Raw genomic sequence first — 12,129 nt, forward strand, 5'->3', positions numbered from 1 at the left:
TGCAGCTAACTGGTCCTTGTTTGCTCCCTGTTGCACACACTGTAAAATTCTTGGGGGTTAGGATTAGGTTAGGTATACAGTAAAATAACTGTAATTTCCAAAGCAGGATCTAAGAGATACCAATCATATTTAGGAGGAGAGCTATTTGGCTGGAAAGAGTTGGGAGATTTTTAAAACTGAAAGTTAAAAAGGGATCTTCATTGTTTCTGCCCCTCCCTTTTGCTGTTCTCTGCAGCTGAAAATGGGGCAGAAAGCCAACATCATGACATTTGAGCAGACAGCAGTTTATGGAAGTGTCTATTACAATTCCACACCCACAGCCTTAGTAGAAAGAAGCCTTCTCCCTGGCCGTTTCAAGAAAAATTGCTGCCAGGGAGTTACAGCTGATGTGAGGCTTCATCCTCTGAGTCTGGGATTTGTAGGCAGACTCTTTAATTTTTCTATGTAGGTTTAAAATACAGATTCCCCTTCCTCTGTTTCTTACTCCTCTCCCCCTCCAGAAGAAATCAGAAGAATTTCCATGCTGTAGAGCTTTCTCAGCCCTAGCGTGCCATTATTACAAGTGGGTTGGACTGCAGCATAAAGAACGTGCAGAAGCACAGTGATTAATATGAGCATTGCTTTTTGCCTCACTTAGTGATCTTAAACAGTGGTGAAATACCTTGCAAATTACAGTAAGCATGTGAAACCCGCTACTGATCTCTCGGTGTTGCAATTGGTCTTAGAAGGGAGCAGTATAGATCAAATGGCTTTTTCAGCCCATTTGATTTTTGTTGCTGTTCTTTTATGAGCACTTTCAGCAGTTCTGTGAGTATCCTTCATCATTTTGTCTGAAAGAAATATTAATATATATTATTCCTAAATACGTGCATACATATAGGCCATATGTGAAGCATCTATGCATACATATCCACTCCCCTTTCTTCTATTTAAATAGTTTTCAGTGATTGTTCAGTTCTCTTTAGGGGGTGAGTCACCTGGCACACTGGAGTCAGGAATCTGGACTTCTGTACCTGCACAATGATCCAACTGTGTAGCTTGGTCAGTTATTTTACCGGACCTCAAAAAGTAAATGTACTCTCTGGCATCCACTGTTTCTTTAGTCTCCTAAATAACAAGAAAAATATTACTATTTCTCCTTATATTCTTTTTCCTTGATTTTTTTTTTAATTAAATGTTAGAGAATAAGCACGTGTATAGAAAAGGAACTGAATTATACTAGACTGGCAGCCCTAGAAACTGAAGTTCAGTTTCTTGGTAGCACAAGGACGCTAGTAAAACACAACAAAGATACTCTCCTCCACCTGCCCAATTAAACAGTGATCCAAAGACCAGAGCGGTGGTGAGCAGCTACTGCTGTCGCCATACGCATTCTTTCTTGGACTTCTAGAGAGACACGTACACAGTGTGAACTAAACTGCCACCTTCGATGCATTTTGTGTAGAGCATCAGCTGGTGTGCAGAGACATCACTGCTCCTTGGTGCTGTGAAAGGTCACCCATATGTAAACAGAGCCACTGACAGAATGACAAAAGATGATCTGTCATGCTTCAGTTGAGTGGCTGAGCAAGTGGAAGGTTCTTGAAATGAATTAATGTTAGACTTCAGTAGGAATAAAACCAGGATATTGAAAGTAAAGCAGTAAAACATTTGCTTTCATATTTAGGAATGAATTGAGAAAGGGATGTCTGAAGGTGAACATGTTTTCCTGTCATGTATATGGAATATAAAGATAGTATGTGTAATCCTGCTTAACAGAGTAATTAAAATATGTCAGGAAATTAAGTGAACTTTTAAGTCTCTGGCTCTTCGTAAGGCTTGAATGAAGAATGATGTCAGATTGCTCAGTTATTAGTAAGGGGTTAATCACCTCTTTAATTCCTAGATCTGAAGAGAAAGATGGAAATGAAAGAGTAGAAAGACATAGATTAGCATATCTCACCTGAATAGCTGCCTGGATTGCAGCCACAGAAGTGCTGTCAGACATAAACAAAGAATGAGGACAAAGCAAAAGGCAAGTGTACATACTGCAGGAGAGGTCTGATTTAACCAATGAAAAAAACCAATGATGAAAAGAAACCAGCGTTATTATTATAGAGGTGTCAAGAAAGTAGATTGCTACATCGGTAAATTAATTCTGAAGTCTGAATGAGCAACTTATTTTTACTTTAGGAAAACAAAAGTCAGTCAGAGGAGTGGTGTAATTCAGTCACACCAGCGGAGGGGATTCTCTCTGGATCTTTGTCTCTTAGCTGTCTGAGTTCTGGTTTTTTTGCTTTGTCTTCTGAACAAACATGATTATTTCATGTATATCTTGAAGTGTTTTGGGAAGAAATTAGATAATGGCCTCATGAAATGTGGGGGCTTTTGGTGCAGAAAGTACCAGGCAGGCAATGACCTCTGCGTTTCTCTGGAACCAAGAAAAGACACATGTAGACTTGAGTGGTATTTTTAGCCATTTAGATTATACGTGTGCCTGTCCATCTTTATGCCTTTTGGTCTCAGGCCCTGCCAAGACTGGGGAGTTTTTTAGAAAATGTCTTATTGCTTCCTAGTAGCCATTCACTGTTCTGACATGCAGTGTTTCACAAAATTTCCATCAAAAGGAGGTTTAGGGTGCTGCTGGAGCTATCTTGGCTGAGGTTTTCAGTTACAGCTGAATCAGCATAATTTCCAAACAGGTTCACTTCCTCTACCTTCCCTTTGGAGATGTTTCAGACTCAACGGGCAGGAATCCAAGCACTGGGGGCCTCCAGTAGCATTTAATCTATCAGAAACTGAAGTTGCTGTGTTGGCTGTAGTAACTCATAATTCAAAGAGAACATGTTAGAGAAACTGATCTAGATATTGATTTTAAAACCTCATCTGGCACTGTATCTCAACATTTCTCTTTCGCTGCAGAACAAATTGATTCCTTATATAAATTCTAAAATAATCTAAAGCATATTGCTGAACTAGCATAAGAATAGCTCCATCAGGGGTAGCTCTGATTTTGCAGAGTAGGGTTTGGCATATGAAACCAGTGGTCAGAAGCAGAACTGGCTAAAAACTGGCTGTAAAATATTGCCAGTAGCAGGACTGGGGATTTCTGTTTCATTAGGAATTCATAACTTCTTCGTATAATAAATAACAACACAGAGTACACAATGGGTGATAGAAGTTTTATAAAGAGAGGCAGTTTATTTGTATCAGTTGGTCTTAGAAAAGATTCTTCTCCTTGCAAACTTTGCTTTGCTGTTAGCCTTGGACCACCACAGCTGCAGCAACGCCACTCCTGCAAGATGAGTTCCCCTCCTGAGAACTGTGTCCTGGGCACTTCATTTTCCCAGTCTGCAACTGAAGAAACTTCCCTGTCTCCCAAATGAGTCATGAGGATAAATTATATAATTTTTTATAAAATGTTTTAATTTGCTCCACTGGAAGGACAAAGACTGATAATTTCATAATATGTAACTACCTAAATACCATCTGAACTTTTCCAGGGCTTTACTTACTGCCTGTTATGTTCCAGAGCTGTTTTGAAACAGAATATGAGAAATTATGTGCTCATTCTGGGACCATATCTTGTCAGTAATCACTACTCAGAGTTCTGAAGATTGAATTAAGAAAAATGTAAGGGAACAAGTGTAGTTTAAAGGAGAACTATCATTGTGCCACTTCCTCCCTTTGATAAAAAATTGAGCAACTTATACAGTGATGTAGTGACTCCAAGAAAGTTTTTTTTTCCCCTTTAAGTATGGTACCACAAAATCAAATCCATTCTGTGTTGATTTTTGATATGTGATCACTCGTTAAATGCAAAGTAAACATACCGCTGAATGACATCTGTGCTTTGGATAAATGGAGGACAGATATACTGCAGTGCAGGGAAGCACAACATAGACTTTGCAACCAGGACAAAGCTATTAAAATAATAGGTTTGAGTCAGTTAAGGGAAGTGCATAAATGTTTTCTAAAACTGATCTAAAGTAAGCAATGAGCTGTTTCATTACAGTACATACTGTATGTTCCAGTGTGTACTACCATTAACACTGAGCCATTTATCAGTAATACCCTAGTAGCTCAAAGATTGCTTTACCCACAGTAGTTATGATACTTATATAAAACATTTTACAGAAGTTTTGAGACTTTGTGGTGCTGATGGTGTGGCAGATCCATGCTGAGAAGATAGATGATGCAAATGTCCCATCTTTAGTGTTGGAGTCCTGACCAGGGCTGCCTTATTTTGACCGTGCTGAGGCAATGATGACTACGGAGACATCCCTGTGGCATCAAGGTCAGTGGAGCAGGCAAGACTCAGAAGAGGTGTGGCTACAGCACCCCACAAATTACCTACTCCATGTATTCCCACGTTGGCCATGGTTGTAGTTTGGCTTTTGATTGTAATTTAAGCATCGGACATGGAAGGGCAGGCAGATGGGCACCACGTCCGACACACCCTTGGCAGTCAGTTGCTGATGGCCTTCCTGCTTTCCATATGCTGGTGTAAGGATGGGTGTGCCATTAAGGGATGAAGGATCACAGCTTTGTGAGGAACGCCTCACTTCTACCTTGCTACTGCTCTGCAGAGCTCAGCGTTACTCCTTGCAACTCATCAAAGGGCAATGCCGCAGGCCGCTGGGTGCTGAGGCCAGATATGGGTTTCATTGATCAGGTCCACAGAGGAGGTGGCTGAAACTGTGGCGTTCGGGGCCTCACCCGGTGCCCTTTCCCAGCACCCATGGGCAGCTCCCCAGCTCCGCAGGGTCCCTGCAGCCCCGGCCAGGCCAGGCCCCCCCGCGCCTCCCCAGCCACCCAGCAGAGCCGTCGTGGCCATCGATTCCCGGGGGCCGGTGCTCGGGGGTTACAGGCTCCATGGAAAACGTGCGCTCCCCTTAGCTACAGGTGAAGGAGCTGCGCTACCGCCCCGGTGGGCGCCTGAGCGCCGGCAGCCGCCCTGGGAGCGGGCGCCCACCCGCCTCACCACGGGCGCCTTGCGCTCCGCTAGCCCGGCCTCTGCCCTGCGCCCCGCCCCGCCCCGCAGTCCCGCCGGGCGCGCTGCCAGGGGACGGCGGGCACCGCCGGCCCGCAGGGAACTGGTCGGGCTGCCGCTGCTACCGGGCCCTGCGGCACCCGGCGATGCGGCTGCTCGGCGGGGACGGCTTCTTCCCCCGGTGCCCGCTGCCGCCTGGGGCCCTCACAGGAGGCTTCGGCGGGCGCTGCGGCTCTCCCGCACCCAGCGCGCGGCCGGGGGAGCCCGGCCTCGCCCCGCCGCTCCGCGCAGGCCTCGGCGCCGGCACCTCCGGGGCGCTGTCTCTTTAAGCGCTCTGACGTCAGCGCTGCGCAGCCATGGCAACGGCCCGTCACGTTGGCTGGGTCCATGCGGGAGGGGGAGGAGCTCCTCCCGCCGCGACCGAGCGCCATGGAGGCGGCGGCTCGGTGACACCCGCACAGACCGTTACCCGGCGGCCGCCAGCCGGCAGGTATTTCCCGCCCGGGCCACGGCGGGGCGGACGATGTGCGCATAGCCGGGCCCCCGCCGGCGGAGGGGGAAGGGGCCGAGGCCTGGCCGACGGGCGGCAGCGCCCGTCCCCCGGGGCTCGGCGGGGCCGCCGGAGGGCGGCGGCCGGTCCCGCGGGGCGGCCGGCGGCGCCCCCTCCCTGCCCCGGCATGGGAGAGCCTGTGCCGGGCGGGGCGCGGCGGCACGGCCGGGCTGCGGCGGGCGGCGGGCCTCACTTCCTGGTCCGGCGGCAGCGCCGGCCGCCCCCGCGCCGCGCCCGGTCGCACGCGGGGCGGAGGGGAGGGGGCTACGGGCGGGCGGCGGCCGCTCGGGGCCAGGCGGAAGATTCTAGCGCGCTTCCCGCTTGGAGCGGCGCTGCTCGGGCCGTGTAGCCTGGGGGCGGGCTCGGCCCTACCACCCCTCGGCGCGGGCCCGGCCCCGGGCGGCCGTGGAGCTCCCCTTGTACGGGGGGGGGGGGCGGGCCCGTGCCGGCGGGGAGCCCCGGCGTGTCCCGTCCGCCGCCCCCCCGCGTCCGCTGCTGCTCGCCGCCGCGCCCCCGCAGAGCCCGGCAGGGCCGCCCGGGAGCGCCGCGCCCGCCGGCCCCCGCCCCGCCCCTCGCGGGCGGCCCCATCCCGCGGCCGGGGGGGAGCGTGGGCGGCACCACCGCGCCGCAGCGCCGAGGGGAGGGGGCGGTGCTCGGCGGGGAGAGCCCAGCCGCAGCGGGGGTGAACGCTGAGGCGGCCGCGGGCGTCGCCGCTAGCAGCGGCCCCAGCCCGACGGGTAGCGCCGCTGCGGTGCCCCCAGCAGGTAAAGCCCCGCCGCCGGGGCTGCGCTTCCCGCCGGCTGCGGGCGGAGGGAGCCCGTCGGGATGCCGCCCTGAGGCGGCGGGCGGGTGAGGGGCGCGGTCCCGGCTTGGGGTCGCTGGGCGCCGGAGTCCGCCGGGAGCGGCCGGGCCCGGTGGAGGTGGACGGCTCCGTTCCGTCCCGTCCCGCGCTGCGCCCGGCCTCCACGGGGAAGGGTGTTGCCGGGCAGGGCTAGGCCCCCGCGGCGCCGGGGCCCCGGGAGGGCTCCCCGGAGGTGGTGCCGGGGAGCGGAAGGGCGGGAGAGGCGCGTCCCGCCGGCGCTTCCCCAGGCAGGGGGGCGAGGAGCGGGAGCCGGCGGCGCTGAGCCCGCCGTGCCGCCAGCCCCGCTGCTGCGGGAGCGGCTGTGGGTGCGGGTCGCGGCGAGGTCGCCCTGGGGCCGCCGTGCCCTTCTCCCCCGGCGGGGACCTCCCCGGTGCGGCGGGCGGCGGGGCCGGAGCCGGCGGGGCCAGCAACGGGCTCGGCAGCGCGGGGGGCGCGGAGCCACCCCGGCGGGCAGCTAGCCCAGTGGTTCGCATGGGAGAGGCCCTACGGCGGGCAGCAACAGGCAGTTTCCAGGTTCCTGGAGTTTGTAGGGAAGCTCTTCTCCCTTTTATTTCTGTACCTGCCTAGAACTTGTTCGGGTTCCAATAAATTTGTCTGGTGGCAAGGGGCTGTGGCTGGCGCGTCTTGCGTGCTTGTTGTGACAAGAGTGAATCTCAAGGTACTCCCGTCTTTAGGAAAAGTGCAAAGTCATTAGATGCTGTTTGTTTTGTAGTTCGTAGGTATTGCTGGTTTTTACATCCAGATCTTTTTTTCCCCTGCAAAATATGTTTTATTTTATTTGCACTTATTGCTGAGGTTATCAGCTTTAATTTTTTGTTTAGTCTCTGTTGGAAATTGTGAAAAGCATCTAAATTGCTTATGTCTGGCAGACAAGTCCTGTTTATGCTGTAAGGTTATCTGAGCTAAAGCACACTAAGCCTCCGATCAGTTACCTCCTGTTAAGTTGTACTGTTTGGGAATAGACAGGTTGTCTTTTAGTAGACTGATTATTGTAGCTTGGAAAATACATGATTTTCTAGGCTGTTTTTCAGTTATGAACTAGGAGCATGGTAAGTCTCAAAGGTTGAGGAAAACAATGGCTTAGAGCTTAATTTGATATAATCAGTTTCTGAAACAACAAAATAGTAGTTGCTCTCTGCTAGGTAGAGAGGATTAGGAAAGGAAGGGAAAAGAATGACAGAATGGTCTGGAGAGAGGATACAGGTAACCAACCTCTAAAACCCACCAGAAAAGCACTGGGAGAGATTAAAGCTGTAATTTTCTGAGTCTGGTGGGGTTTATGTATTCAGTGGAGTTCTGTGTTCTAGTTTGGTTTCTGCTTTGAAAAATGTTCTGTCTGTTCTGTACTGAGAATCGGAACTGAGAGATCAGAGCAACTGCTGGGTGAGAAGGGCTTCCCTGGTGATAGCTGGGTGCTTTTCCTCTTTCGCAGTTGTCAGCACAGGCTCATTCTGGTTTGTAGGGGTTGCTGTGCTTCACCTGCGGAGTTAACCGCAAGAGCATTTGATGTGCTTTCCAGAATGTCATACACTCCCCTAAGTATAAATAGAGGATCCAGAGATTTTTGGTCGTTCTTGTGCAGAGTAGTGGGAATACCAGGGGATATGCGCCTGCAAAGTCATTTGAGTGTGCAGCGGAAAACCGAAAGCTGCTCTCCAACTTCTACTAGAAATACTGGAAGTGATGTAAAAGATGGTCACTAATCTGATAATTAAGTGACAGATACAGTAGGTTAATTACTGGTTGAAGTTGGGGAAAGTCTGAAGTAATTGTTGACAGGAATAATAACTATATCAACAAATTAAAATGGAACAAACCACATGACAAACCCTGTCAATCCTGAAGTCTTTTAATGGGGTGGAAAATAGTCAGTGGGTTTTTGCAATGTTTGTTTGTGATTCTTAAGCATGATAGCTGTGGTGAAGTTAAATTGTGCTTCCAAAGAACAGACTGATTTTATCTTGGAGGAAGGGGGCTAGGTAGAAGAGGGAGATCATAAATAGATGGCTATGTCTCACTGTGTGTTTAATATGGCAAAATATAGGCAATATTGAATTATGTATTATTTCTTTAAAATTAGCAGTTTTTACAGTGGGTAGTGTAGGTGAGTTATACAGATTTAATATGTTGCAAACCAAGGCTATAATAATAATTACAAATAATAATATCTTTCATCTGTTAATCATGAAAAATTTGAGTTTCAGGTTACAGGGGTGTCTTTTCCTGTATTCTGTATCGTTGAAGTGGCACAGCAAATCGCTGGTGCTCTCTTTTGTTTAGCCCTTTCCCGAGTGCTTGAAAAGTTGGTCTTGATAGACTGCTCAGCTCGTTTAAGTCTGAAATAGATGATATTCACAGCCAACAATGTTCTGTTACATTTATGTTGAATAATGAAAGTTTCAACTATATCTTCATGTTGCTTAGTTGAGTCCTAATACACCTAGTCTTTAATTTGTCCAAGTATTTTAATTTTCCGAACAGTTTCTAAACAAAAACCTGGGACTTGAAAATCTTGCAAAGATATTTTTGAATGCAGTTCTCTCCTAGACCATTATGCAGCTTTTAAAAATGCCACAAAATTTGTGAATGTAAGATTTTGAAGGTGAAATAAGAAATAATAAAAAAAACCCCACAATATGCAGTGCATTGTAAATCTTCCTCAGTTACTGTCTTCTCTGCCAGAGTCATAAATAAAGACTGTTGTGTCACTGAAGACGACAGGGTCATATGATCTATTTTTTTTAATCTCAGGAACCACTTTAAAAAGTCTCACCGAACTAGTAAGAAATTAAAAATCTCTTGAGTTGATGTGCAGTGCTTGCTCATGGAATGTAAATACTTGGGGACAGTGATAATGCAGTGATTGTGTTTTGTGCTTAACACTGTCTGGGAATATCAGTGCTCAGAATAATGCAGTTCCCAAGTGCCTGGAACTTGCTGTTTAGAAAGTATGCATAGTATTGCTAATCAAGAAAATATTTTTTAAGTTCCACCAAAATTTTTCTCTTTTTCTGGTTGGATGCAGAACTGTCACTTATTTCATCTTCTGAAGTGTGTAATTAAATTTAGTTGTTTATTATTTTGTTCTTGTATGAAACCTCTCTGTTTTGCAACCTGGTGTTTTGTAATAGAATTTATGTGAAAGATGCTAAACAGGACTAAAGCGAATGATCACGAAAAACATGAACGTGTGCTGTTCTCTTGAGGTTGTGGTTTGATATCTGATGCTAGGGCAGAGACCTTCATAAAGCTTTCTAGATGACATGAGACAGTGCTATATAAAGGTACAGCTTTAATTTAAAAAAATCTGTACTGTTTAGGATTGTGTTAATGTATTCAGCAGCGAGTGAACAATGAAACAGTCCATCTTTGCAGAGAGCCTGAAACAAAAGAGCAAGAGATGAACTTCTTAATGTTTTGAATGGATGTCAGCTTGGATGCCGTCAGTGATGCTTGATGTTCTGATTATTATGAATTGCTGTAGTTCATGTGAGGAAATGCCATAATGAGAACTGAGCTGAAGGTTTATAAAAAACAGTATTAAAACAAATATAGATGGATATTGACTAGCAAATAGTTACACTATTCAGTGAAGACAGTTTCATTTCCGTTAAGATGTCTCAGCTTCCAAAAGTATGTGAAATGCTGACATACAGTAAAACAAATTCTGATTCAGTTACTATAACTCTTGCAGTCTCTTCCCTTCTGAAAGGACTTCTGAAAGCTGGGAAGAAGGGGAGAGATAGAAGTGCCTGACTGTAATGTAGAGCAAAAGGCGTTTTCAAGTTCCACCTATTACATAAAATTGGCTGTTTAGAGGCAAAATAGGTTTGCCAATTTGCAGAAGCTGTAGTTTTCCCCTCCTTCTTATGTTACAGACAAATATTAATCATATGGATTCTCAGCATAAGCCAAGTGGTTGAGTCATTGTGAATCCCACTGTTTTGAAACATTAAAAGAGCTGAGTAATGTTAAGATTAAAATTACAAGATTTTAATTTTCAAATGGGGGGGAGGGGTACAAAATAAAACGATCAAATCAATCCCAGGATTTAATGTGTTTCTTAAATGAGATTGAAGATCCTGGAGCTGCTCTCAATGATGACTGGCTTGGCATCTTCGACAAGAACAAATAACCTACTTGCAGTTGGCGGTGGGAAACTGTGGGACTGTTTGGTTTGTTTTCATAATGCAGTTACTAGTTCCAAGTGGTCAGCATCTAGTCTAGCAAAGAGCACCCAGGCAGTTTCAAGATAACTTGATGATTTGATTCTTGTTGGGTTAATGTTTGTATTATTTTTTTTGCTGCCCTATATATATATATTTATTTTACTGTAGTAATTATAATGTAAGTTGCACTTGTAATTTTCTATCTATATATTAAAATGCAATTTATGTAATATTTGTACACATTTAGAGTCTTGCATTAAAATTCAAGATGCTTATTCACGATCCGTTGTTTAAACGTGGTATTTGAAATTGATCTGATTAAAAGAAATATTTGATCAGAGTATTTTTTTGGTGACCCTTTCTGTCATGACTGATTGCTTTAAGAGCTTGTTCATGTAGAAGAATTTTATCCCTAGTTTGGAAAAGGAAGTTGTTTTCTTTCCTTCAGATTCTTGATTTAAATGGAGCTTAGTTGTTGTTGAGCTGAAATAAATATTCACATTGCATATATGGATGCTATGCTTGTCAAAATCTGATTTAACATGCTGTAAATTTAGAGCCTCAGTGTGTATCTATTGACTTTGATCAGTTTCGGTGATTTGACTTAATTTTGACAGTGCAATGTAATACTGAAAAATTAATCAGTCTGGTATGTTAGGTTTTGGGTAGACTTCTTCTTTAAAACCTTTCCCCCCACTAAAATTATAAATAGGCTTAAACAAATGTGTTTATCTTGTGTTGAGATGTGAGAATGCAAACTGAAGTCCTTTCCTGCACATGTGCACGTTAGTGATGGGAAGGAAAGGAAGGAGAAGAACTGATGAAGTTTTGTAGCATTTTCAACATAGGTACAATAGGAAGAGTTCAAAAAATGGCACAGCAAAGTTTCCAAGAAGACATGAAGTTCAGATGCCCCGGAATTCAAGAAACTAAAAATGGTGTTAGTACCATTTTCTTTCCAGTGGATCAGTAGGAAGGACAGAGCAGGGATGTTGGGTGTCCCTGACAATCTTTTAGGGGAGAAAAGCAGTGTTCCACAGGGAGGTGTTGCAGTGTTTTATAGGATTTAAAATGCCTCTTTTTAATCTTACTGACACCTGCAGGGCAAGAAACTTCTCCATTGTGGTTGCTCTTTCTAGCAGTTTGGATACAAGGTATCTAAAAAAAAATCCTGTGTGTGGAGAACGAGGTGGCCAAGGAGTAAAACTACTGTTTTGGGGGCTACAGACACAACCTTAATCTTTAAGATACACAACAGAAAGGGGGAAACACCTCTTTTATCTTAAAGCAACCCAAACAAGGGAGCTGGATTTTTATATTTTTTTTGTATGGCAGGATAAAAGTGTAGTACAAGTCCAAAGTAAAAGTGCTATAAATGTGATTTGTAACAATGTTAGCACAGTGTTTCTGTTCCCCAGCCCTTAGGAAAAAGCAGCTACTTGGGAAGGTCAGGTGGCTGGACACAGTAAATCATTAAGGAGTTTTATTTTTTTCCTCTCACCTGTTATAGTTTATGACAAATGCAAATAGGTGGGCATCAAAAGCCAAACATGCACTTTTGAAAGGGATGAAATGA

The 12,129-nt window shown here is 46.3% G+C and overlaps 1 protein-coding gene across 4 annotated transcripts in view; it reads left to right on the forward strand.

Annotated features, from left to right (window-relative positions):
- GNB4 (G protein subunit beta 4) overlaps positions 1-12,129 on the forward strand; it is a 78,114-nt gene that overhangs the window by 39,627 nt on the left and 26,358 nt on the right. The window contains exon 1 of one of the 4 annotated variants that reach the window (XM_055723932.1): positions 5,336-5,462. The exons of 2 other annotated variants lie outside the window; for them this stretch is intronic. The gene's annotated coding sequence lies outside the window, so the exon portion shown is untranslated. Of the gene's footprint in view, positions 1-5,335; positions 5,463-6,152; positions 6,287-12,129 lie in introns of those variants that run through there. One more of the 4 variants, XM_055723933.1, reaches the window with a different exon arrangement.

Source organism: Falco cherrug, chromosome 11 (genome assembly GCF_023634085.1).
Source record: "Falco cherrug isolate bFalChe1 chromosome 11, bFalChe1.pri, whole genome shotgun sequence".
NCBI classification, from domain to species: Eukaryota; Metazoa; Chordata; class Aves; order Falconiformes; family Falconidae; genus Falco; species Falco cherrug.